General features: G+C 35.3%; 1 long non-coding RNA gene across 3 annotated transcripts in view; it reads left to right on the forward strand.

Annotated features, from left to right (window-relative positions):
- Window positions 1-26,991, forward strand: part of LOC307176148 — a 134,160-nt gene that overhangs the window by 28,435 nt on the left and 78,734 nt on the right. For all 3 annotated transcript variants that reach the window (XR_013824623.1, XR_013824624.1, XR_013824625.1), the window contains exon 2: window positions 11,608-11,702. This is a non-coding gene — a long non-coding RNA (uncharacterized lncRNA). The remainder of the gene's footprint in view (window positions 1-11,607; window positions 11,703-26,991) is intronic.

A 26,991-nucleotide genomic window follows, 5' to 3' on the forward strand; every position in this document is an offset into this window, starting at 1 on the left:
CTGATGTGCTAAGCAGTTACCTATACACATTTTACAGGAGTCTTATATTTAAAATCCTTCTATTTCTCTGAGGCCACTATTTAAATGGCTGATAGGGGATAATTTGTTTTGTTCAGTGAATTCCTGATTGTTGCACAAAGTTCTTTCACCTTTCATTCAACGATTCATCTTCCTGTGGTGATTTATTTTACTATATCCAGGCATGCTTTATTACCTACAGACTTGGCATGCACTTTTTTTTTCTATCTGGTAACCGACTGCGCCTTAAATAGGTATGCAAGTTATAACAAGTTATAAACTTTTGAATTCTACATTGTTACAGATAATTCTGTTGTTTTGCACATTTTTACAAACATGCCTACATGCTATTGTATAAAATTGAGAGGAACATTTAGGTGTATCTATAGAACAATTATTTAGAATTATCTTTGGTAAATAAGATGCAATTATAATACATACAAGGCGGCAAAATCAGTGGTAAAGTAATATTTGGGGATATAAGAAATATTTGTTGCTATGTCATAAGGCTGTGACTTCGCTCTAACTAGGAAAGGCTCCAAGATGAAAGTGGCATTTATGAGAAAGGGATAGAAGGAGAAAGAAAGAGATCACATTAGATTCTTTATATATGCCAATGATATTTCTATTCAGTTCAAATTACAAATGAAAATATATATGAGATTCTAGAATCCAAATGTTCAAAACAGCCATGCAGTTTCTGTTTTGTATTATACTTTATTTTCAATAGAGTCCACATATATCACCTGTCAGTGTATAGCAGCCTATAAAAATTATACATTTTTATTTTATGATAAAAATGATCCCACATCTATATTAGTTTATTAATACATTTTAGCTGCACCAATGCCTAATTTGGAAAAGAAAATCTTAAATAGAATGAACAGTCATTCCAGCTTGTACAGTAAAATGTGTTATATAAAACCAAAAATGCAAAGTATGCCAGCTCTCTCAACTTCTTCATTATTTTGATAACTATAGAAATTTCTGAAATCTTATAATTGGATCAATATAGTCCCTTCACATAAGATAAAATTTACTAATGGAAGTTTTCAGAAATTTGGTTCCCATAATGTTGTATTTATCTTGATAAGGTAAAGGAGAATAAATAAATACAGTAATTGATTAATAAGATTTAAAAAAATGAAATGGGATCCAGGGGATATAAATTTCAGTGCTCTTCAGTGTAAGTGTGAACTTGGCAAGGTTATGGTCCTCAATCTTATTCTCTATAAAATGATCCATTCTAGCTCTAAAGTTCTATAATTCTCTGTCACAGGTTTTGGTTCTATATTTCTGGATTTAACTCACAGCTCTTTCTTTCACTTCACTCATAACTAGATGCGACATATATTGGTTTATCAAGCACACACTTGGATGTGTAAGGTAATTTTATTTTGAAACTAACTACTGTTCATTTGGATTCTGCTCCACATATGCACTCGTCTTGGAAGACGAGTAAGGAGAATGTTTTGATGGTGAAGAATTAGTCCACAGTGCCAGATTCTATGGATTTCAATGAGGATCAGAGCTGAGTCATTCACACTGGGATTAGGCAATATAGAGGATTGATGTCCATGATAAAGGTGGATTGTATAGATTTGGGAAAGAAGAAATACAGAGTATTCTCAGGTGAAGAATGAACATGAGTATGTGAAAGTCAGTAAGTCTAAAGATTTACTGACTTAAGACTCTCGAAAGATTAACTCTGTAAGAATGTAGAGCTAAATGGTAGTACCTGAAAGATGCAGATGGAAAGAGATTGCTTCATTTTGTTTTACTTAGATGTACCAAGATGAGGAACTTGTGAATAGATTTAATAATCAAGAGATTGTCAATGGGGAGGGAGATGTTAAAAATACATAAGAAACAAGGCTAGCACTTGGGTCAGGAAAACAGCATTGCATATGGAATTAGCCATTATATTGAGCAAAAAAAGGAAGGGTGGATGCAGATATAGGAAAGTGAACATGTATGGGTGGGAATAGGGAGTTGAGAAACTTCACTCTTAGTAGATTCCCTTTATATAGTGTAATAGGGGCTTTCTCTTTTTACTTAGACTATACATTTTTAATGATAATATATTAAGTTATAATTCAAGTTCAATGAGGCATGTTTTGTTTCTACATCCTCTTCAATATCTGCTGGTACTGATAAATGTATATTTAGTAGTATGTTCCATCTTCTGGATATTAATGAAGAAATTAGTTTTCATTATAGAAGTATACAATGTAACCTAAATAGAGAAAGGAATTTAGTACCCCCAAACAGATAGATTATTAATGTATTGTTTTGCAAGTAATATTATCCTATTCAAATATATGTTATTAAAACGTCTTATAAAAAGCCTTTTAAAGTTTGTTAATTCATATTCACTCGTTACAGCTGTGATGTGAATAGTGTATTTGGGGTTGCAACATAGCAGTCTTTTCTATGACCTGAGGGTCCACAAGGTTTTGCCCTGCTCACTTGTTCACAAGACTTCTCTCTCTGATGACTGAAAGTTAGATCCATGTATAAAACAGAGCTCTAATTTGGTGTATTAAGGAACAAAGAATGATAATTACCCAGTCACAGGCTCAAGATGGCCTTCCTCATTTCCTACATGCAAATATTAATAAAAGGATGTAAGATTTTTCTAAAACTTGAGATACAGACTCTATATTTTTACACTTATATAAATGAATCTGTTAAAAACTCTTTTTAAGCTATAGAATTATCTCATCTTCAAACTCATATATTTTTTGAGAGAAATTCCTGAAATATTTTTCTTTCTCACATTTTTAGCTGATAAACAATACTTAAGGATTGAGAATAATTTCGTCACTTTCTGTTCAGTGAAACTGTTCAATGATACCAGTCAACTATAATCACAAAATAAATTTCTAGGGCATTTTCAGACTTATCCTTACTTTTAGTCATTTATTATTTTTCACATATTCACTGCATTCAGAATACTTAACAATGCATGAGAAGGATGACATGAGAAGGATGACAAAAGAAGCAGGATATATATTTCTATACTGCATAGATGATACCATTGCCATTAATCTTACCTAGAAGAAAAGATCTCATCTCTCTCTTTCCTCTAAAAAGCACCATTTTTTCCAAGCCATTATAAGCTTTTTTGCATTGGTAAGGAATTCAGCCACCCAAGAAATGAGTCTCATTCTTATTTGTAAGCCAAGAACCATAATAATAATTTGTAGGTTTTCAGATGTGGATAGGAAGCTTGGATACGTGGTTGGAAGATAACTACAGTGTGAACTGGGGTTTATCAAAGAGAAAGGAGAGGCCCTAGAAACATGACCAGGGACCCGAGTCTTAAGAGAACAAATAGGGAGTGAAAAAGCACCTTCCTTGGGAAATGTATAATGCAGTTCTAGGAAGAGTGATGTCTAACATTGGGTTTACAGTTCTTTCCAGCCTTATGTGGTAATTGCATTCTGCTACTTCCTAACCTTCAGAAAGGTCTGCCACACAAAACCACCTGGTGTTAGAGTAAATTTAGGGGAATGAAAGAACAGTGATGAAATCTAGCAAAGGACAACACTAGATAATCAGGTTGAAGCAGAAAAGCAAGCAGCTATATTGGCTGACTCAGCAATAAATATGAGCGAAACCACTTGTCCTACATATAATAGAGGAATGTGGCTATTGGGGTGGAGGGCAGATAGTGGGATGCTACTTAAAATCTGTAGAAAATACTAATGTTGCTCTATTTGCCTCATTGCCAGAGGAACCTGATACATGATTGAGGCAATAGAACACAGACACATGGATTCATTCTGACATTTTGTATATTGCTGGTGTCTTCTAAATTTGAAAAGTACTGAAAAATCACATGCAAGATGGTTAAATTAATCAACCTTAAGCAAACTACATAAAAAAATAAATATACATACAAAGCAGTAAAGGTGTAAAAATGTGGGTAAGTGAGAAGGTTTAAGTGACATCAGCTTTCAAAAAGAGGAGAAAAACCTCGAGAGAGTTTGAAGAGGGTAAATGAGAAGTTGCTTTCCAAGCAAGAACAGTCTGTTCCAAGGCTGGGGAAGGCATGAGAGAGGGTTCATTTTGACCCTTTTATGCTATTATTAATCGATATTTCCTAGCAATTTGACTGGCTTCTAAGAAAAATCCAATATGTAACAGTAAACAAAAAGAGAGAGACTTTCTTTCTAATATAAATATTTAAGGCATTTTGAGACAGGAAAGACATTGAGATGCATCACAACATTCTTGTAAGTTTTGGTATTGAAATAGTTTAGTCAAAGTTCTATTCATTAATTCACCTGATTTCTGTTTAACTATGTGCCACACATTGGGGAAGCAGCTGTGAATGAAACAGATTTTCTTCTTGCTGTTATGGAGTTTATTTTTATACTGTAGGAGCAGAAAAACAATAAGAATGCTTGCTGCTCTATGTTCTAGTTACTATGACCACATAAACAATTACCACAAAACGGAGTGGCTTAAAACAATAACAGATATTATTGTATGCATCAACCTGACATTTGCACGGGACTGAGGCAGTGCAAAGTTTAGGAGATGAAATCATCTGAAAGCTCATTCATTTATATGTCTAATGCTTAAGGATGGCTGTCAACTGAAACTCTTCTGGAACTGTTGGCTGGAAGGTCTATATGCAACCTCTCAATATGGCCAGGGCTTCCTCAGCCCTAGGAAAGAGAAAGAGAAAGAGAAAGAAAGAAATAGATAGAGGTAGGGAGAGGGAGAGAGAGAGGGGTTAATTTTCAGAATATCTCAGAATATCTGTGTGGCCCTTTTTGATCTAGCCTTGGAAGTCACTCAGCATTTTCCTTTCCAGCCCATTCTATTCACTGGAACAGTCACAATGTCCCACCTAGATTCAGAAGGAGAGGACAGTTAACTCCACCACTTGATGAAAAGTTACAAGGTTCCAAAAGAAAATTTGTGAACTGAAATATTGCTGTGGTCATTTTTGGAACATACAATCTGCCACATTCTCTTATTTTAGTTTCTGCTTTAATAAACAAAAAGTCGAATATGAAATTCATGAAAAAAAGTTTTTTATTTAAAAATTTTTCACACGTGTCTCTTTTGAGTTATTATTTTTGTTGTTTTATTATTACTATTACTCTTAGTATTATTGGCTTGTGAGCTTCCAAATCCCAGTGGCCTTTAACTTTTTCTTTTTAATAGTCTAATAATTTGAGTGTAGCATTCAGAAGTTGATATGGTAAAATATCTAGTGAAAGGGACTATATTAAACTTTTGGGGTCAGAACATTTAATTTGTTATGTTCATTTGAAGGAAAGTAGTACTTTATCAAGTGGTTTTTAGGATGAACGTATGATTCACATCAACTTGTGTAGAAAAATAAATAGCAAATGGCTGTCTCCATTATCCCCAGCTAATTTCCATGAGAATGATCATTTTATTCATTTTATAATCATTTAACCTAAAGAACTTGTTGACTTGGTCTAATGTAAACAAAGCCTAATAAATAAATATTCTATGCCTCATAATATTGTTCAAAGATGTTCATGTGTTGTGTTATATGGTAGAAATTGTTTCTCCCTTTAAAAATGTTAGAGACAGCTCCAAGTAAAGGACATTATAAAAAAAAAATTGTGAAAAAATGATGAAAAAAACTGACTGTATTAGAAAAACACAAAGAATGTGCCACTTTTGTTCAGATTAAAGGTAAGAGTATGTGAAAGTGGAAAGGGTCATTGGTGAAATGATTGTAATAGTCAAAATGACGTCATCAGTCCGACACTTCATAATTTTTTTAAAGGTTAGTAGGCAAAGAGCTATTTCTGCTCTTTGAAAATGTCAAATAAAATGTTACTTTTCCAAAGCTTCTTGAAGCAATGTTAATCTAAACATTATAAGCATAGAAGATATTAAGGAAACAAACTTAATACATACTATTAATTGGACATCACATATTCCTAAAATGTTCAGATGTACTTAAAGAAACTTTGAAGAAGATTAAAAATTCACATTTATTATTCTTAGAAACATTAACTATAACCTAAGTACACTAGAGGAGAAAGAATAATGAAAGGCTTAGAAATTCAAGTAAGTAGAAAGGAAAATTATCTTACTTAAATTGAAATAATAAGATAGAACTAAACAAACAATTTGAGAGAACACAACCTGATATACTGGATTAAGAGTAGGTGACTACTAATTAGATATCATTTAACCTACTTCCCTGTACTTCAGTTTCTTTGTTGTAATAGTAATTTTTGCCATCGACGACCTGCTAAGGCTGCTGTGAAATAACAAAAGACCATTTCAAATCCTTTTACATTAATATTGAAGCTGTTTCCAAACCTTGTAGATATCCCTGTGCATAAATCTTTTATTCATGTGCTAATGTACTTATGAAACTAATTCATGAAAATGGAATTGCCAAATCAAAGGCTATGTGTATTTTAATTTTAAAAGATGTTCAACATATGCTTTATAGTCTGTGATATTGTCAGATGGCTATCCATGTTCGCCTAATAAAAATCAGTCAAGATAAGTCCATATTTCCAACTTCCTATGTTGTAAACACAAAGAAATATTTCTTGTTTTTTTTTTTTCTCCTTAATCCCCACCAACTAGAAGAGATGTAGCATATGAACACCTCAGTTCACTAAGGGAATGCATCAAGCAGAGGAGAATTAGGGGAATCAAGAGATTAAAGATGTTAATCAGATCATGTGCATGGCTTGCGTTGAGTTCTTTCTCAATAAATGTGTCTCACATGACATGTTCTTTTCACATGACACACTCTTCTTCAAAACTTATATAGGCCTTTGTGAAAATGTCATATATAATTTATTATATGGTATCCTTAAATACACAGTACCTTATTCTCATTTCATAGTCAATTGAAGTAAATGCACAAATCACAATCAAGCAGAAATCCATAGTGATTTTTAACATTGAAAATGCATCATAGGTTTCAGGTTTCCAGTCTGACATGTAAAGAACTTGGAAGTCATCATTCCTCACCTCACAAGAAGAAAAAAGCTGACAAATTGAAAATCAACAACTCTTTTTAGGTCCACAGGAGAATTGTTTTCACAGGGTAGACTGCTGCCCCAAAAACTGTAGAGACAGACAGGCCAATACAGAAAGTAACCATTTTGAAATACACTCAGAGCTCTCTGTTCTCTTTAACAAGGCCTTCTCTCAAAGGAAACTATTTTATCAGAGCCTAAACAACTGGAGTTTTATCAAAGCCTAACCAACCCAAAGGAAGGGACCTATTCAACTCCAACCCCTTCTAGCTTTTACTTTGGGGCAAGGGAAATACCCAACTCAGGCTCACTATAAAAGACTGAAACCAAATTACAGGACTATACAATGCTCCCTGCCCTCCCCCATACACAGACCTTACCACCACATCAGTAGAGCTCCTCTATAATAACAAAAGATTACAGATAAAAGAACCATAGGCTCATACTTTATTTAAAGAGTCCCAAGGAAAACAGAAAATGGGGGAAGCCAAAACAAGGACACTTGAGGAAATTTTAGTCTCTGACACCACAACTACATCTAATAGTAAACACAGCCTAACTCATTGCTAGATAAACATGAAACTTCACACTAAAGTCCTACCTTTTACACAATATACCATGTCCAGGTTCCAACAACAACAACAACAACAAAAATCACAAGGCATAGTAAAGGACAAAAAACACTGTCTGATGACACAAGGTAACCATCAGAGCCAGACTTGGATATGGCAGAGCTTTTGGAATTATCAGACTGTGAATTTAAAATAATTATGATCAATATGCTAAAGGCTCTAATAAAAAAGGAAGTGGACAGTACACAAGAGAAGATTGGTAATATTACAGGAAGATGGAGAATCTAAAAAGGAATCAAAATGACATGATAGAAATTAAGAAGACAGTAAGAGAAATGAAGAATGCCTTTGAGCTCATCAGTGGACTGGACATAATGGAGGAAAGAATCAGTGAGCTTGAAGTTATGTCAGTAGAACCTTCCAAAACCGAAATGTGAAAGAAAAAAGAATGGGAACACAGAATAGAATATTCAAGAACTGTGGAACAATTACAGAAAGTATAACATACATACAATGGGAATACCAGAAGAAGAAAGAAGGGAACAGAAGAAATATTTAAGTGATAATTACTGAGAAGTTTCCAAAATTAATGACAAACACCAAACCACAGTTCCAGAAAGCTCAGAGAACACCAAGCAGGATAAATTCTGAAAAATCTACACCTGTATATATATATCATATTCAAAGTGCAGAAAGTTAAAGTGAAGAGAGATCTTGAAAGAAGTTGGGAGAAAAAAAAAGCACCTTACCTGTAGAGGAACAGAGATAATAATTACATTGGAATTTTCTTCAGAAACCAGAAAGCAAAAAGAGAGTGAAGTGAATTTTTAAAAAGTAAAAAAAACCCATCAACCGCCTTGATAAAACAGTTGTCCTGTTCTCTCTTCCTTACTTCCAGATTCGTTGTTATTTTATCACGTCATGTTGTCTGGGATATGGTAGCCACTTTGCAATCCATCAGAAGACAAACCTGAAATTAAAAGCCTTAAATGAAGGTGGAATCATGGATACATAGAAAGAGCCTGGGGATCCTGCTGACTTGTTGAGATAATACACCAATCTTGGCTTCTGATATAAAGTCGATATCCTCATGATTTCAGCCATTGCAAATCAGATGATTTTGTCAAAATGCCATACTTGGCCCAGCTGTTTACCAGAACTAAATTGTTTAGTAGCAAGACTAACATTTATATTCTGCTGAACAAAAACACTAAAATAAAAGAAGAAATGTATGAGTGAATAGTTCCTTTTTGTATTTTTCTAAAGTTAGAAAGGAAAAGCAAAGAAGTTCGCAATTACTACTGTCTAGAAATGAGGGCCAGGAAGAAGGAAGTTTGGGGGAGAAAGAGAAGTAAAGCACCAGGCATCCTGAAAAACTTATCTTCATAATTTTCCATTTCATTGGATCTGGGAGGGTCCTGGAAACAAGAGAGAGGAAAGAATCATTGTAGCTAGAATTGATGTTAATTAAAAACTCCATGTCCAGGTGTCAGATTGTCCAGTTTGTCACATTAATTTTTTTAGATTTCTTACTAGTTATGTAGTACCTTTGCCCCAACTTACATGCCTGAAACAGAATGACTGATTTTAAAAGTAAACTTTAACTGTCCTTTCCTTTGAGCTCCCATTTGTAATATCAATTTTGATATTAACTAACAAATTTTAGCTCTAGTTTTCTATCATAGATATATGGATGAGATTGGCTTTAAATCTCATTTAAATAGAGAAAAATTTAAAATATGAAGTGTTTTAAAATATGAAGGACATGCACAAAATTGAAAAGCATTGTCCATGAAATCAATGTTTATCAGGTGTTCAGGGACATTCTCTAAATGGTTTCTTCTACCTACTGTTGTAACAACTTCTGGTCAGTGAAAGGTGAACCATAAAAGAGAGAAGTATAATGGAAGGCAGTTTCCATTGGTGGCAGCTTCTATACTATCCCCAGGAATGTGTCATCTTTACTGACACTTTAAAAGCATATATAAAAACACAATGTGTTTGGGTTACTGTTGATGATGGATTGTCATTCAAGTCTATCTTGTGTAATTTCTCCTCCAAGTTTATCTTCTTAAAAGGCAGATGCTTCAAGTATTTTGGGACTTACAAATTTAATGGGTTACTATTTTTCTGTTGCAATTGGTGTTTCCAGAATGATGGTATAAGTGTTCAGAATAGCTAATGTGATGGAAATCTCTGAAATTATAATTATGTGCTTTTTTTTTTAAAGAAATGAATTTGGTGGCATCAGTTTCTTAAAATAGACAAAATGTCACAGGACTCTAGTGCATACTTGTTTGGAAATATAGATAGTAGGAGTTTGAGTGAGTTGCTTGTGCATAGTCAGGAAAACTGGATAACTTGATGATCTGTTACTAATGGAGAATTAGCCATTTCTCGCCATGTTTACCTTACCCATGTGTAATTAATCTCGGAAGCAGAAGGACCAGTGATATGAAAGACTTAAGGACACAATAAGCATTTCTAAAAATGAGCCCATATATTGGCACCCTATTTTGCCACTTTGGATCCATTTATTTTGAACTTATTTTTTGATTGTCAAGTTTAATATAAACTCCCAGTCTTTTCTCATATAAATTGTCCTTTCAACACCCCCATCCCTACCCGTGTGACAGACTAAGGTTTATTCGTCCCTTGAGTCCCCTTATCCCAGAAATCTTTTTCTCCACCAAATCTGGGTTAAACACCCTTCCTTTAGATTCCATAATGCCGTTTACTTCTTCTGACATATGACATTATGTATTTAATTTGTCTAGCTCTGTGAGGTCAATATTCAAAATTATTTCCATTACTATCATAGTCTTACCACATGGTATAAAATATTTATATTTAATTATTTTAAAGATATAAAAATGATTTTTTAATCATTGAGTATTAGAAAAAAAATTACTTCCTACAAGTGTTACTACTCAATTTTCTCTATATTAATTTTGAACTATTTGTTTATATTGGTTCTCTACAGCTTCGATAATAAATTACCACAAAGTTAGTGGCTGAAAACAACACAAATTTATTATCTTAGAATTCTGTAGGTCAGAAGTCAGAAACAAATGAAAATCGATATGTTGGGAGCCTTTGTTCCTTTCTGGAGATCTGGGGGAAATCAGTTTCCTTTTTTTTTTTTTTTTTTTTTTTTTGCGGTAAGCAGGCCTCTCACTGTTGTGGCCTCTCCCGTTGCGGAGCACAGGCTCCGGACGCACAGGCTTAGCGGCCATGGCTCACGGGCCCAGCCTCTCCGCGGCATGTGGGATCTTCCCGGACCGGGGCACGAACCCGTGTCCCCTGCAGTGGCAGGCGGACTCTCAACCACTGCGCCACCTGGGAAGCCCAGTTTCCTTTTCTTTTCCAGCTTCTAGAGGCTCCCTTTCTCCCTCTTTAAAGCAGGAAAGGTTGCAGCTCTCTGTGACTTTCTTCTGTAGTCACACATCTCCTTGTGATCTTCTTCTTGTGACTCCTTTTACTTTCAAGGACCCCTGTGGTTACTTTGGGTCAATTTGAATACTCCAGCATAATCTCCTTATCTTAAAGTCAGATGATTAGCAACCTTAGTTCCATCTGCAACCTTCACTTTCTTTTGACATAGTAATCTAACATAATCACAAGATTGCAGGAATTAAGACATAGACATGTTTGGGGAGATGATTATTCTGCCTACCACACAGGTTGAATTTGTTTCCTTTGTTTTGTTTGACTTTGTATTTTCCTGAATGAGACATCTGTAGATATTTTTCATGTATGTAAATAATAAACAATATTTTCTTAATTGCAAACCAATCAATAGTATATAAATCATCACAATGGGACTTCCATTGTCAATATGCAGGGTCTGCCAAATAACTTAGAATCATATCCTAAATAAATAAGAATTACTTATCTTCATTCCACATAGGAGTATTTCTTTTTCATTATGAATATGAGAGAAATTTTAAGAACAATGTTAATTGGAGTTCGTATTTGCAACTAACAGAAATCCAATGTATATATTTTCTCAGTGCCCTGGAGGATATCATTAAATGTAAGCAACACTGTTCCTGAAATTTTAGAGGCACTCCTAATCCTCAGAACTGGAACCTGGAACTTGAACAAGGTAAAGACTTGATTGCCTTTCTCTCATTTTTCTCTTTGAATCCACTTCATTCTTTTCATTGAAGCTTTCTCCTCATAGTACAGAATGTGTCCTCTGATGGTTTTTGAATTTTACATCTCACAACCTTAATTGCTGGAAAAAAACTTTACCATATACTTTTGGACCATGTCAAGTCTAATAATCCTAGACTACAAACTTTTTTTTTACCACATTTAATTTAGTTATCTTCCTATCAATCAATCAACTGAAGGCAGGAGTTGAAACCAAGCAGGACCCTGTGGGTCCCTCCCTGATACGAATCCTTTCCATATTCCTGTTTCCTGTTTGTAGCAAGTAGGCTTCTTTCAAACTCCTTGACCTTCCCTGAGTTCCAAAGGGCAGATTCAAACAGTTGCTAATCAGGGAAGGGAGGGGATGCAGAAACAAAGGAGGAACAGTCAAGAAACAATACTGCAGCCTTGGGGCAGGGTCCTGGTTCCTCCTGAAAGATTATACATGACAATACCTTTAAGTTCTTCTGCAGGAGCTAAGGCCCCTACCCGGGTGGAGGATGGTAACTTTAACCTGAAACAAGATCCCTGGAGCACTACCCTGTTACCTCACCACCAGCCAGTAACAAGAAAGTCACACACCCTGCAGCCCTTACCCCAAATTTTGCCTTTAAAAAACTTCTCCCTGAAAACCGTCAGGGAGTTTGGGGTTTTTGAGCTTTTATCCTTGCTTTGCCCTACAATAAACCTTTCTCTGCTCCAAACCTGGAAGTTTCACTTTGTTTGACCTCACTGTGCATCAGGCACAGGAACTTGTGTTCGGTAATAGAGTAGGTGTGTCACATTGTATTAAAAATATGGTATCCTCGTGCAAAGGGTAGGAGTGTTTCCTAGAAAATACTAAATGGGAAAACAATCCCACCAGTTACCAAAACAAAATGTAAGTAGTCAGTATATTGTGTTCAATAAATATTACCTACCTGAATTAATAATAAAAGATAAGTGTGTTTCTGCTTTAAAGAAATAAATTCTAGATGGCATCCTGATATCATCAATAATTTATCACTATCCCCTACGATATCACTACATCCATTGCAATGAGAATTAAATGTTCATCTTCATAGATGTAAGGGATGTAATCATCCTTATTAACCATAGAACTATTTTGTTAGATTCAAATATTTCTAATTACTTAGAAAATTAGGTATGTGAAAAATCAGGTATTTTCTACAGCTATCATTTAAGCCAAAAGTAATTTTTTCTCCTTTTCCAGATTAATTTTAAGTTAAAAACTTAGAATACCTCATTCTTTGTGCATTCTTATTAATAAAATAAAAATGTCTGTGCACTCCGTTTGCCTGGCTCCAGGGCATGTGAGAATTACCTTAATTCCCTGTGTGTTTTTTAACAGCTTTATTGAGGTATACTTGAAAAACAAGGGAACTGCACATATTTAATGTATACAATTTGATGGGTTTGAACATATGCATACACCAGTGAAACCATCATCACATTACGGTAGTAAACATATCTATCACCTCTAGAAGTTTCCTCCTGCCCACCTCTCCTATTTGTAGTAAGAATACTTGAGATCTCCTCTCTGAACATATTTTTCAGTGTACAATATAGTATTATTAACTAATATAGTATTGTTAACTGTAACATTAACTACAGGTGCATACAGTAGATCTCTAGAACTTAAAAATTGCATAACTGAAACTTTATACCCATTGAATAACAACTGCTCATTTTGCTCTCTTCTGCCAACCTCCATTGTACTCTGTGCTTTTTAAAGTCTGACTGTTTTAGATACTCCGTAAAAGTACCATCATGTAGTATTTGTCCTTTTGTGACTTAAGTGTATAATATCCTCCAGCTTCATCCATATTATCACATATGGCAGGATTCCCTTCTTTCTTAAGGATTAATACATTCCATTGTATGTATATACCACATTTTCTTTAGACATTCATCTGTTGATAGACATTTAGGATGTTCCTGATCTCGGGTGGCTGTGGGGTGCCGCATCCTGTGGTGGCTTGAAGCAGAATCTCAGTTCCCCAACCAGGGATTGAACCCAGGCTGTGGTGGTGAAAGCACCAAATCCTAACCACTAGACCACCAGGGACTAGTAGCTAGGAGTAGGGCCCTGGCTTTTTGCCTGCTTTGAAGAAGGAATTCAGCAAAGAGACGGAAAGTAGCAAAACAAGTAAAGTGTTTATTAGAAGAAAAAAGGTACATGCGAATAGACACACAGGCAGGCTCAGAGAAAGTTGTCATGTGCTTTTGGGGTAGTTTAAATCATTTATATGGGGGCAGTTCTTCCATGTTCCCTCTAGCCAGTCATCTTGCTTTGTCTGGCTCTGAGTCCATATTTCGTCTCACCCAGGGCCCTGCCCTGTGTGCATGCACATCTTTTAGCCAAGGTGGATTCCAGCACAAGGAAGTTGACAGAAGGTATTATGGTCTGGTGTCCCCTCCCTTTTCTTACCCCTGAGGACCCTTTCTGCACATGTGTACTTTGGGAGGTCTCCTTGACCTCAAGAATGAGAAATATGTGTTCTCTTTACCTTTAATCCAAGCAGGACTCAGCGCCTCCTCGCTTCTGCCATTATCTTTATCTTGGAGTATCTGTCCATCGGGGACAGATTCCAGCTGCTCAGACTGGGGTCCATCTATCTCCTGCCTCATTCCCATATCTTGGCTATTGTGAATAATAAGTGCTGCAATAAAAGCAAGGATCTCTTTTGTAGATCCTGATTTCAATTCTTTTGGATATGTACCTAGAAGTGAATTGCTAGATTGTGTGGCAGTTCTATTTTTAATTTTTTAAGAAACTCTTATACAATTTTCTATAGCATCTGTACCATTTTACATTCCCACCAACAGTGTAGAAGAGTTCCATTTCTCTATACCCTTACCAACACTTACTATCTTCTGCTTTTTTGATAATAGCCATCCTAACAGCTCTGAGGTGATATCTCATTGTGGTTTTGATTTGTATTTCCCTGGTGATTAGTGATGCTGAGCACCTTTTCCCGTACCTGTTGGCCATTTGTATGTCTTCTTTGGAGAAATGCCTATTGGGCCCTTAGCATGTTTTTAAATCGGGTTATTTGTTTATTCTGCTATTGAGTTGTAGGAGTTCCTTTTGTATTTCGGATATTGATCCCTTATCAGATATATTGGTTGCCAATATTTTCTCCCATTCCATAGGTTGCCTTTTTACTCTGTAGGTTGTTTCTTTTGCTATGAAGAAACTTTAGTTTGATGTAGTATGACTTGTCTAATTTTGCATTTGTTGCTTATGTTTTTGGTATCAGATTCATAAAACCATTGCCAAGACCAGTGTCTAGGAGATGTTCTCCTATGTTATTCCTTCTAGGAATTTTACTGTTCCAAGTCTTATATTAAATCTTTAATCCATTTTGAGTTTATTTGGGGGTATGGAGTAAGATAGGGGTCCAGTTTCATTCTTTTCCAGTGAATATCCAGTTTTCCCAGCACCATTTGTTGAAGAGACTGTCTTTTCCCCCAATGAGTATTCCTAGCATCCTTGTTAAAGATTAGTTGACTCTATTTGTATGGGTTTATTTCCGGCCTCCATCACTGACAAAGCTGCCGATGGTTCGATGATCTAACACAAATGGAGAATGATTGTATAACTTCTAGTTTGCTACTGTCTTTCAAAAAAGAGAGATTTGTTGATAAAGTCAAATGACTGATATATAAATAAAAAGAATTCTCTTTTATATTGTGCCTTTATATTATAAAGCACTTTCAGGGCATCTTAATCTTCACAACTATTGACACTGCAATCCCCACGTAAGAGAGAACTGTGGCTCAGAGGCTAGTACTGATTACCCAGAATCATGGATTCATTAGGGATGGATCTAGGTCTCACTCTTAATACTATAGGCTATTTAGCATATTTTTTCTTCTTTTTATATTGCTCCTTGTACATGTCTATGTAAAAGTGAATTTCACAAATGTGTTCATATTTTATTTGTTGGCAAAAAAAATGACTATATCCTATGATTCCTCAATTCTTAATGTTATGGAAGTAAACCAGCTGATGCAAGGTGAAAAATTCATGTTTAAAGATAAATTATTTTTATTGCCCATACAAGTAGGATCGGGGAAAATAATTGTTAAATCAGAAGTGACAGATAAAAAATGACCTTGACTACAATTTCCACTTGCTTCTTGATATTACTTAACTCTTTATAAGTAGTTACTTCTAAAATTAATATTGACAAATGTAATAATTTTTTTTTACATCGTTATTGGAGTGTAATTGCTTTACAATGGTGTGTTAGTTTCTGCTTTATAACAAAGTGAATGAGCTATACATATACGTATATCCCCACATCTCCTCCCTCTTGCGTCTCCCTCCCACCCTCCCTATCCCACCCCTCTAGGTAGTCACAAAGCACCAAGCTGATATGAGGCTGCTTCCCACTAGCTATCGCTTTTACATTTGGTAGTGTATATATGTCCATGCCACTCTCTCACTTTGTCACAGCTTACCTTTCCACCTCCCCATATCCTCAAGTCCATTCTCTAGTAGGTCTGTGTCTTTATTCCTATCTTATCCCCAGGTTCTTCATGACATTTTTTTCCCCTTAAATTCCATATATATGTGTTAGCATATAGTATTTGTCTTTCTCTTTCTGACATACTTCACTCTGTATGACAGACTCTAGGTCCATCCACCTCATTACAAATAGCTCAATTTGGTTTCTTTTTATGGCTGAGTAATATTCCATTGTATATACGTGCCACATCTTCTTTATCCATTCATCCGATGATGGACACTTAGGTTGTTTCCATCTCCTGGCTATTGTAAATAGAGCTGCAATGAACATTTTGGTACATGACTCTTTTTGAATTATGGTTTTCTCAGGGTATATGCCCAGTAGTGGGATTGCTGGGTCATATGGTAGTTCTATTTGTAGTTTTTTAAGGAACCTCCATACTGTTCTCCATAGTGGCCGTACCAATTCACATTCCCACCAGCAGTGCAAGCGTGTTCCCTTTTCTCCACACCCTCTCCAGCATTTATTGTTTCTAGATTTTTTGATGATGGCCATTCTGACTGGTGTGAGATGATATCTCATTGTAGCTTTGATTTGCATTTCTCTAATGATTAATGATGTTGAGCATTCTTTCATGTGTTTGTTGGCAGTCTATGTATCTTCTTTGGAGAAATATCTATTTAGGTCTTCTGCCCATTTTTGGATTGGGTTGTTTGTTCTTTTGTTATTGAGCTGCATGAGCTGCTTGTAAATTTTGGAGATTAATCCTTTGTCAGTTGCTTCATTTGCAAATATTTTCTGCCATTCTGAGGGTTGTCTTTTGGTCTTGTTTATGGTTTCCTTTGCTGTGCAAAAGCTTTGACGTTTCATTAGGTCCCAGACAAATGTAATAATGTTTTTTTGTTGTCGTTGTTGTTGTTTTTGTTTTTGTTTTGCGGTACGTGGGCCTCTCACTGTTGTGGCCTCTCCCGTTGCGGAGCAACAGGCTCCGGACACGCAGGCTCAGCGGCCATGGCTCACGGGCACAGCCGCTCCACGGCATGTGGGATCTTCCTGGACCTGGGCACGAACCCATGTCCCCTGCATCGGCAGGCAGACTCTCAACCACTGCGCCACCAGGGAAGCCCTGTAATAATGTTTTAATTAGATTTTTGTTGCTGGATTTCATGAAAGATAAAACATCTTACAGATAGTATGCTACAAGTTCTTACTGATTGTGAACTTAAACTTCAAAGTTACCCTTGAATTCAAATGTAAGGATTATACTACTCTATCAGTAGTAGTAAGAATCATTTAATATTCTTACCAGAATAAGGACCCAGAAACAACTATTTGTTTTTTAGGTGGTCTTCAAGCAGACTTTGAAAAACAGTACCATTTGATATTTTTTGAATGAAACACTGAGTTAGGTCACTTACAGATGTGGCCCTATTTGTGGGAGATAAGAGTTATAGTTGGTGGAAATGATAACTCAGTTTTAAAAAATAACTTTCAATGACTGAAAATGACATAATTCCTCAGAGAACATTGAAGAAAGCCATTCAGTAAGACCATCTGTGGAGTTAATGCTCCCCATTGTCATCCCCCATTTAGCTCCCTTCATGTAATGCTACAGAGAATTTAAGAAGAATGGCAAAAAGGCATATCAAAATCAAGTTACAAATGAAATTAATAATACACTGACTTAAATTGTGATCAACAATAAAATGCCTTCAAGGAGGCAATCAGACAGCTCACTCAGCAGGAGTGTATCATGGGCTGCAAGCAGATTTGGAACTCAAGCTGCATTGTAATTGCACATCTGAGAATCAGAAAAGCTGTTTTCTATGTCATCAAGTAGTCCAGAATATTCAAGCAATTGTTTACTGATGATTTGCACTCTCCCTAAGTTACCAAAATCATTCATTTTATAGCCAGGCCTTACAAGTAAAATGTAACTATTTCATTACCTTCTATATAGGAGGCCGAAAAGATGCGTGCATTTGCACATTCTTTTTGATATGATAAAGTGAATTCTTGGCATACAGAAATCTGTGAATTTTTTTTCAACCAAAAATCAATGTACATTTAAAATCCTTTCAAATCTTTGATATCTAAGAGTGCTTAGACAATGAGACACACCTGAGTCCAGTGTTTCCATTGGGAGACCAGAAATCTACTGAGTCCAAAGAGAGCTTTTATAACCTACCTGTGATTTTTAATTTCATGTGTAAATTCTATTGGGTTAAGGGACACCCAGATAGCTGGTAAAGTGTTATTTCTGGGGGTATTTTAAGGGTGTTTCTGGGAGAGATTAGCATTTCATTCAGTAGATTGAGTAAAGATGTCTCCTCAGCAACATGGGTAGGCATCATCTGTTACAGTGAGAGCCAGATTAGAACAAAAAGTTTAAGAGTGAATTTCCACTCTCTCTTCCTGAGCTGGATGTTCACCTTTTCCTGCCCTTGGACACTGGAACTCCTGGTGGTCAGGCCTTCAGCCTTGGATTGAAATAGACCACCAGCTTTTCTGGCTCTCCAGCTTACAGATGACTTCAAGGAGGGACTGCTTAGCCTCCACAGCCAAGTGATCCAATTCCTATAATAAATATCCTCTTGTATATATCTCTGTGTATTCTGTTGATTCTGTTTCTCTGGAGAATTTTAACACAGATTTTGATATTGAGAGTGGGTTTTTTGTCTTAGTCCATTTGAGCTGCTATAATAAAATACCAGACTAGGTAGCTTATAAGCAACCGAAATTTATTTTCTCACAGTTCTGGAGGCCAGGAAGTCCAAGATTGGGGTGTCAGCATGCTTAGGCGAGGACCTTCTTCCTGGTTCATAGCCAGTGTCTTTTTGCTGTGCCCTTGCATGGTGGAGGGCGCAAGGGAATCTATGTGAGGTCTCTTTTATAAGAACACTGATCTCATTCTTGAGGATTTCCTCTCATGACCTAAGTACTTCCCAAAGGCCCTACTTTCTACCATCACATCACATCAGGCTTTAGAATTTCAACCTACGAATTTTGGGGGCACACATATTTAAACCATAGTACTGTCCCTTACCTAAATAGAAACAAGGCAGGCCTAAATGTGATTTCTGAAATAGGCAGGGTTTGTGTGAGATCTGAAATTTATCTTTATAATGCTTCCTGCACCAAGGCTCTTTGCTCCTCGTCTGTAATTCCTAGGTCCTAAGGACCCTTTCTCATTCTCTTTGTGGTATATAATATCTTGAAACTTTTATAATTAAATCATCAAACATTCTTTGAAACCAGCTGTTAGGTGAGCTGATGCAGGTTGTGAAAGAATTCACAGAAATATTAGCAAGAGGAGAAAAGAGAGTTTTTATTCACTTTCTAAGAGAGGAAAAGGGACCAGATGCATAGAGTGGCATTGGCACTGAAGGGTGGGGCTTTGAGTCTTTTATTGGGATTCAAAGGGCAAGGTGCATGAAAAGGCGGTGGGTTCATGTCTATCCTGGTCCAGCAGTACCCGGGCTGGCTGTGTCTCTATAGGATGTGGTTTTTCGGAGAATAGACTTGTAGTCTTCAGTAATTTTACAGTTCTTGGGTGTCTGAAAGAGATTTCATAGGGGCCCTTGACAGGTGTTACTCCATTTTGAATCATGTTAGGTGGGTTTACACCAGCTATCCAGCAGCCACTATTCTATATATCCAGCAGAGTGTCACAGATAAGGTTCCTGCTCTTTCAAGGAGCTAACTCTTGAGAATGGGAATCAGACTCATAAAAGCCCCTTGCATACACAGTGACTTAGGTGCTGTGATAAGAGTATACAGTGGATTTGGGGGAGGAACAGGTGAGAATAGTCAACTCTAACTAAAATCAATCTGGGATGTTTCCCAAGGGAATAATGCTAGATTTAAAACTTTAAAGGAGAATAGGGATTTTGCAAGTGATTGAGAAGAAAACACATTCCAATAAAATACTAGCATGTGTAAAATCCTAAGGCTCTGAACTGGTAAGCATATTTATCTGCAAGAATTTTATTATGGTTGGAGCTCAAGTATTGAAAAGGAGGGTAGAAAACACTGAGAAGCTCAGAGAACCAGGCAGAGTCTATTTTAAGGGGTAGCATATTTTGCTAAAAACTTTGGATTTTATAAAAGTTACTGGAATAATATATTATGGTAAGGCACTAAAATAAAAATATTTATGAGATCTTTTATACCAATATATGAGACAATTAAAATGCTTTTTTAAAAATAAAAAAACATATGATTTATGGTATATTTTTATATGTTGATCCAAGTTATTCTTGGTTTTAAGCATTTCTTTGTATTTCTTTAAAATACCCCAACTTGGAATATGTCATTTATTTTTAATATTATGAGCCTAAAAGATATTATGGAGTTAACTTACTGCATTAAATTTTCATGCTATAAAAATATCAATTAAAGTCAGGTTCATTTTGCAATCTCCAATATAACAATTGATGCTGGTAACAATCAACAATGTATATTAAAGCCATTGGGTAAAAGTTTGTTGGGGATAGGATTATGGTCTAAAAATTATCACTTTAAATTACATATGACCTGATCTTTGACAAAGGAGCAATGCATTACAATGGATAAAAAAATAGTCTTTCAACAAATGGTGCTGGAACAACTGGAAGTCAACATGCAAAGAAATGAATCTAGACACAGACCTTTTATCTGTCACAAAAATTAATTCAAAATGGATCACAGACCTAAATGTAAATTGCAAAATTATAAAAGCCCTAGAAGATAACAGGAGAAAATCTAGATGACCTTGTGTTTGGTGATGACATTTTAGATATAACACCTAAAATTCATATGGAATCTCAAGAGATTCTGAATAGGCAAAACAGTCTTGAAAAACAGTAGCAAAGCTGGAGATTTCACACTTCCTCATCTCAAAATTTACAACAAAGTTATAGTAATCAAAGTAGTGTGGTACTGACAGGAAGGTAGACATACAGATTGAGGCATAGAATAGAGAGTCCAGAAATAAATCCTCACATATATAGTCATGATTTTTGACAAGGATGCCAAGACCATACAATGGGGAGAGGACAGTCTTTTCAACGAACGGTGTTGAAAAAACTTGATACCCACATGCAAAAACAAGAAATTGAACCCATACATTATATCATACACCAAAATTAACTGAAAATGGATCAAAGACAATTGTAAGAGCTAAAGTCATAAAACGTTTAGAAGAAAACTGGAGAAAAACTTCATGGCATTAGATTTGGCAGTATTTTCTTGGGTATGACACCAAAAGCATAAGCAATAGGACCTATCTGCTCATTGCCACCTCTACAGCGTGCTGAGTTTTGTCAATGAGACACAAAGTCATACATTTGGGGAAGTCCACTGTGGTTCAATGCCTAAGTTCCAGTTTCTGCAGACACAAAGTACCTTTGCTCTGCACTCCACTTTTGTTGCCTTGTGTTCTTGATAACTTCCTGAAGCAATGAAAACCACATTTAAGTCAATATTTCTAACTGTATACCTGGTATAATATATTTTACTTATCTTGCATATTTAAATAGTTTTTCTCTTTACAGCATACTATAGTATGAAAGAAATATTTTCAACATATATTGACTTATTTAACAAACATGAAGTAGATGCTTTCTACAGGAAAGATTAAAAAAATGATTAAGCCACACATTCATAATCTCAAGGTATTTTCAGTTTTGTGAATGAAACAATCAAATTAATAGATTATTATATTACAGTGTATTAAGAGACTAGCTTAGACTTGTTGTGAGACAGGCTTCCTAAAAGAGATGCTGCCTGCACATGTAAAATAAATTTTTTAATGAATTGCTTAATTTGACAGCCCCATGCAATTATTCCCCCAGGCTTACAGCTAAAATATCTGATTTTTATTTGTACCTGTGGGAAATTTAATTAACTAGTTATTTTCTAAATAATCACATAGATTCTAATGTGCTTGGAATAACTTTGAGGACAGTGGCAGATAAAAATATATATTATCCCTACCATAAAGAAGATTGTGATTTTATGTAAGTGGAGAAATGAGAAAGCTATGCATAGATGCAGTTCAAAAGCTTAAGAGTTACTGAGATTTAATAAAAGAGCTTTAAAACTTTTTGTTTTCCTTTATTTGAAACAGATTGAAGTATTTCAAGTCAAAAGTTGCTTGAATATTAATTCATAAGGAGGAGAAAGTATATTTGGTAATAAAATGACACTAGGACTTTGAATAATCTTAGTACTCTTTGACTATGAAGATAATTTAGTCATATTTCAACTTTTCTGATTTGACTTACACTAAACAATACCCTTAGTTTAAAATAAAAAAGAACTGTTATTCAAGGGGAAAAGTGAAAGGAATTGCCTAGATCCATACTTCCTAAGTCGAAGGGAAAGACTTTGACCAACTTATTGTGAGTAATTTACTGACAAAAATAAAGGCTCATCAATTCAGATGGGAAATTCTGTGCCAAAAAATAAACTGCCATTTTGCAAAGCTAGAACCTTTCTAAAGGAAAGCTCAAGAGAAACTCTTAACAATTTGATTTTCACTTCTGATTTTGAAGAGGCATAACTTGGAGTATAATGTGTATCAACATGCTAGTTTCTTTTTTGTTTTGTTTTTTTCTCTGTTGATGGTACAAATCTGTTCCAGCCAATTTCACCTAAATCAATCAGCCCAGGTCTAGATACATGGTGGTGCAATCAGCAGGGATTTGCAGTGCTAGATTCTACAATTCTTCCAACACAGAGAAAGACTACAGTTGAAAGCTATGGCTGAAACAGCTCTAAAGGCTTTGTGTTTTGAAAGTCAGTGTGAGTTCCAGAAACTGTTTATCATCATTCACTGATTAAGAAACGTCCCACCAATCACTGTCTCCATTTTTAGACTTATAAAGTAAAAAAAAGTATAGTGATTATGGGAGAAATTTGCATATGGCTATTTCTAAATTGATATTTATTTTGTTCTGAACAATGTTCGAATCTGACTAGAAATGAATGTTGAATATTAATAGACTGGTGTAATTTTGTGGGGAACGATGCCTTTGATGTGGTAGATGTTCAATAAACATTTCTAATAAGCAACTAATGTTAAAAATGGACAAGACATATACAGAGATGAAGCTCTAGGGACAGAAAACAGATCAGTGGTTGTCTCAGACTGTGGTTGAGGACAGGGATTGACAACAAAGGACTACAAGTTATTTCTTGGAGAGATGGAACTGTTCTTACCTTGGTGGCGGTGGTTACATGATTGTACGTATTTATATTGTATTTGATTTATATGTGTGTGTCAAAACTCAGAACTGAGATGAATTTTTCTATATGTAAATCTATCTCAGTGTATCTGACTTTAAAAATAAAAGCTCTGATTATCATGTGGGCTGCTTTATCTAAATGTTTGATATTTTGAGAAGCTTGTAGGAAAGATGCTATGCATGTACTTAAAATGTACATTTGCACCTAAAAGACCTGTTAATGTCTACCTACTTTTTTTTTTAATTGAAGTATAGTTGATTTACGATGTTATATTAGTTTCAGGTGTACAGCAAAGTGTGTGTGTGTGTGTGTGTGTGTGTGTATGTGTGTGTATTCTTTTTCAGATCCTTTTCCATTATAGGTAATTACAAGATATTGAATTTTTTTTTTTAATTTTTAAATTTTATTTATTTATTTTTTTGGCTGTGTTGGGTCTTTGTCGTTGGGTCTTTGTTGCTGCATGCGGGCTTTCTCTAGTTGTGGTGAGCGGGGGCTACTCTTCGTTGCGGTGTGAGGGCTTCTTATTGCAGTGGCTTCTCTTGTTGTGGAGCACAGGCTCTAGGAGCACGGGCTTCAGTAGTTGTGACACATGGGCTCAGTAGTTGTGGCTCACAGGCTCTAGAATGCAGGCTCAGTAGTTGTGGTGCAAGAGCTTAGTTGCTCCATGGCATGTGAGATCTTCCCAGACCAGGGCTTGAACCCGTGTCCCCTGCATTGGCAGGTGGATTCTTAACCACTGCACCACCAGGGAAGTCCCAAGATATTGAATTATTGAATATAGTTCCCATACCATACAGTAGGTCCTTGATGTTTATCTATTTTATATATAGTAGTGTGTATCATATAATCCCAAACTCTTAATTTATCCCTCCTCCCCTTTCCCCTTTTTTAACCATGAGTTTGTTTTCTATGTATGTGAGTCTAATTCTGTTTTGTAAGTTCATTTGTATCATTTTTTGTTTTTAGATTCCACATATAAATGACATCATTAGATATTTGTCTTTCACTGTCTGACTTACTTCACTTAGTATAATAATCTCTAGGTCCATTCATGTTTCTTCAAATGGCCTATTTCATTCTTTTTTATGGCTGAGTAATATTCCATTGTATATAGATACGACATCTTCTTTCCCCATTCCTCTGTTGATGTTATGTGGATGAACGTCTTTATGATTCTGGATCTATGAAATGTTTGATTAAAATGATGCAAAAACAGCTCACCAAAAAGAAACAGGTAAATTTGACTACATTCAATTAAGAATTATTGTTAGTAAAAGAATGTAAAAATATGAGTTACCTACTGGGAAACTATTTGCAGCCTATTGAACCAACTAATAATCAATATTTAAACAATAGTAAGTACTCTTACAATTCAAAAAAGACCAACAACTTAATAAAGAAAATTCCTAAAAGACTTGAATAAACTCTCCTTAGAAGAGTAACAGTCAATGGCTAACAAACAAATAAATATATTCATTCTCTTTTGAAATATGAGTGAGAAAAATTTTATCTCTATGATACCACTTTACATGAACTACTTCAAATTTTTTTTAAATTCTGAGAAGTCCAAGAATTTCTTCAGATGTGCGGCAATGGGGATTTATACATTTCTAGTGGGATTTAAACTGGTATAGGTAAACTGGAAAGCAAATTTGCTTTAACAAGCAAAGAATATATGGATAACTCATGACCCATAAATTCTACTCGTAGATGTATACCTTAGATAATTTCTTGTGAGTGTACAGTAGGAGACATGAACAAAGCAAGGGAATGATAAACTCGAAGTAGTGCTTAACTTCAGTGGAAAAAGTCAGAGGTGCAACCAGGGAGGTTAAACATTGTTGGTAACATTCTGTGTCATTAGTTGGGTGATAAATTCACAGTATTCATTTTACAAACATCTTCCATAGCTTGCTTATAGGTTACGTATATTGTTTTGTATGTATGAAATAAAAATATATTAGTGAATAAAATGTTTAAACTAATGTAAAAGCTACATTTTTTTTTCTTACCATATTGCTCAGCTGTCCTTTCTGGGGTTTTGGCAAGTCCTAGCCTGATCAAAATAGGACAATGTCCTGAGGGGCTTGTGTGCTACTCATGGAAGAAATCCAAATACCTCATTTTGTTTAGGATGCACATTTGATGGGTTTTCACCCTTATGACAAAACCACATACCTAAGAAGTTCTGAAGGAGTTATGGGATCTGCCATAGAGCCAATAATCCTTACTCATTTTCTCTTTAAAACTAGGGGAGAAATTACAAGCATCCATTTGATTTTAAATTTAGGGCCCAAAAATTGTCTAAAATGCTGAACCTTATCTCTCTCTTAAGAAAGTCTTTTCCGGGTGTAGGCACCAGGGATCTGCATTCTGATGGAAATTGGAGTCATTCCACAGTAATGGAATTGGTATATTAATCATAAAGAATAGTTTTATTTTGCCCCAACCTCCTTATGCCCTACCTTGTCCTCTGTGAGAAAACATTGGGCCTCAGTAAGCATGATTTTCAACATAGAGAGTGATTCATTCCCTACTATAAAAATTTTCTTGGAATTTCAAATGGATTTTTCATAACTAAGCTATTCTTAAGAAGGCCTCACAAGGTCTATAATAATATATATAGATTTTGTGTATCTTTCTTTAATAAAGAAAGTTTATTAAACATTTTAGTACTGAGAGAATTATGAACCTGTTTATCTGGAGCAGAAATCTTGTATTTGTTAGAGCTATAAATCATAAGTTTTGCTCTAATTGCCATCTTCCAATAATTGTACAGTCTTAAGTAGAAAAAAAGGAGCATTGATTTTGATTTCTGAGTAAAGCTTTCAGTGACAGCAACTGATCTTATTTGCTTTTAAAACTGCACATTTGGTGTGACAATTATCCAAGATTAATGAATATGGAACACCACAATGCTGCTTTCTAGTCGTAATTACAGCATGACATTTGGTGAATATCAGTTTCAGAAGAGATTCTCAGAATCTTTTAGCAAATGCTGTCATAACAGTCATGAAATGTGGTGGTTTAACACAACTTTAAAATATTTCTAGAAATTCTTGGTAAAATTTAGTTTTTGTTGTTTTCCTTATGGCTGTACCTACCACCCTATACTCTTGTTGTGCATGGCTGTCCATATTGCTGACTTTTCCTGTTAGCTAAGAATTAAAGTAATGATCCAGACATTTTAAACTTATTCTTTATATTACAACCTTAACAACTTGGAAAATAGCCACACCTGAGACTATTTCTGACATAGCTAATATCTGTCCATAAACATCAGGGATTCATTCTAAAATAGTTCCTGTTCCAACTTTAATGGAATCCACATTCATTCTTTTGTCCTAAAAGAACAGGAGAAACCACAGAATATGTCATTACTCCTATTTCAATACTAACCAAAAAGTGCCAGCAAACCAACTGGAGAGAAATGATCACACACGTTATTTATCTTGCTAAGGCAAGCTTTTTTACAGAAAATGGCTTTTAAATATTACCTGCACTGAGCAGCCTAGACATGATCCAGAATTG

Source organism: Stenella coeruleoalba (assembly GCF_951394435.1).
Source record: "Stenella coeruleoalba genome assembly, chromosome: 17".
NCBI lineage: Eukaryota > Metazoa > Chordata > Mammalia > Artiodactyla > Delphinidae > Stenella > Stenella coeruleoalba.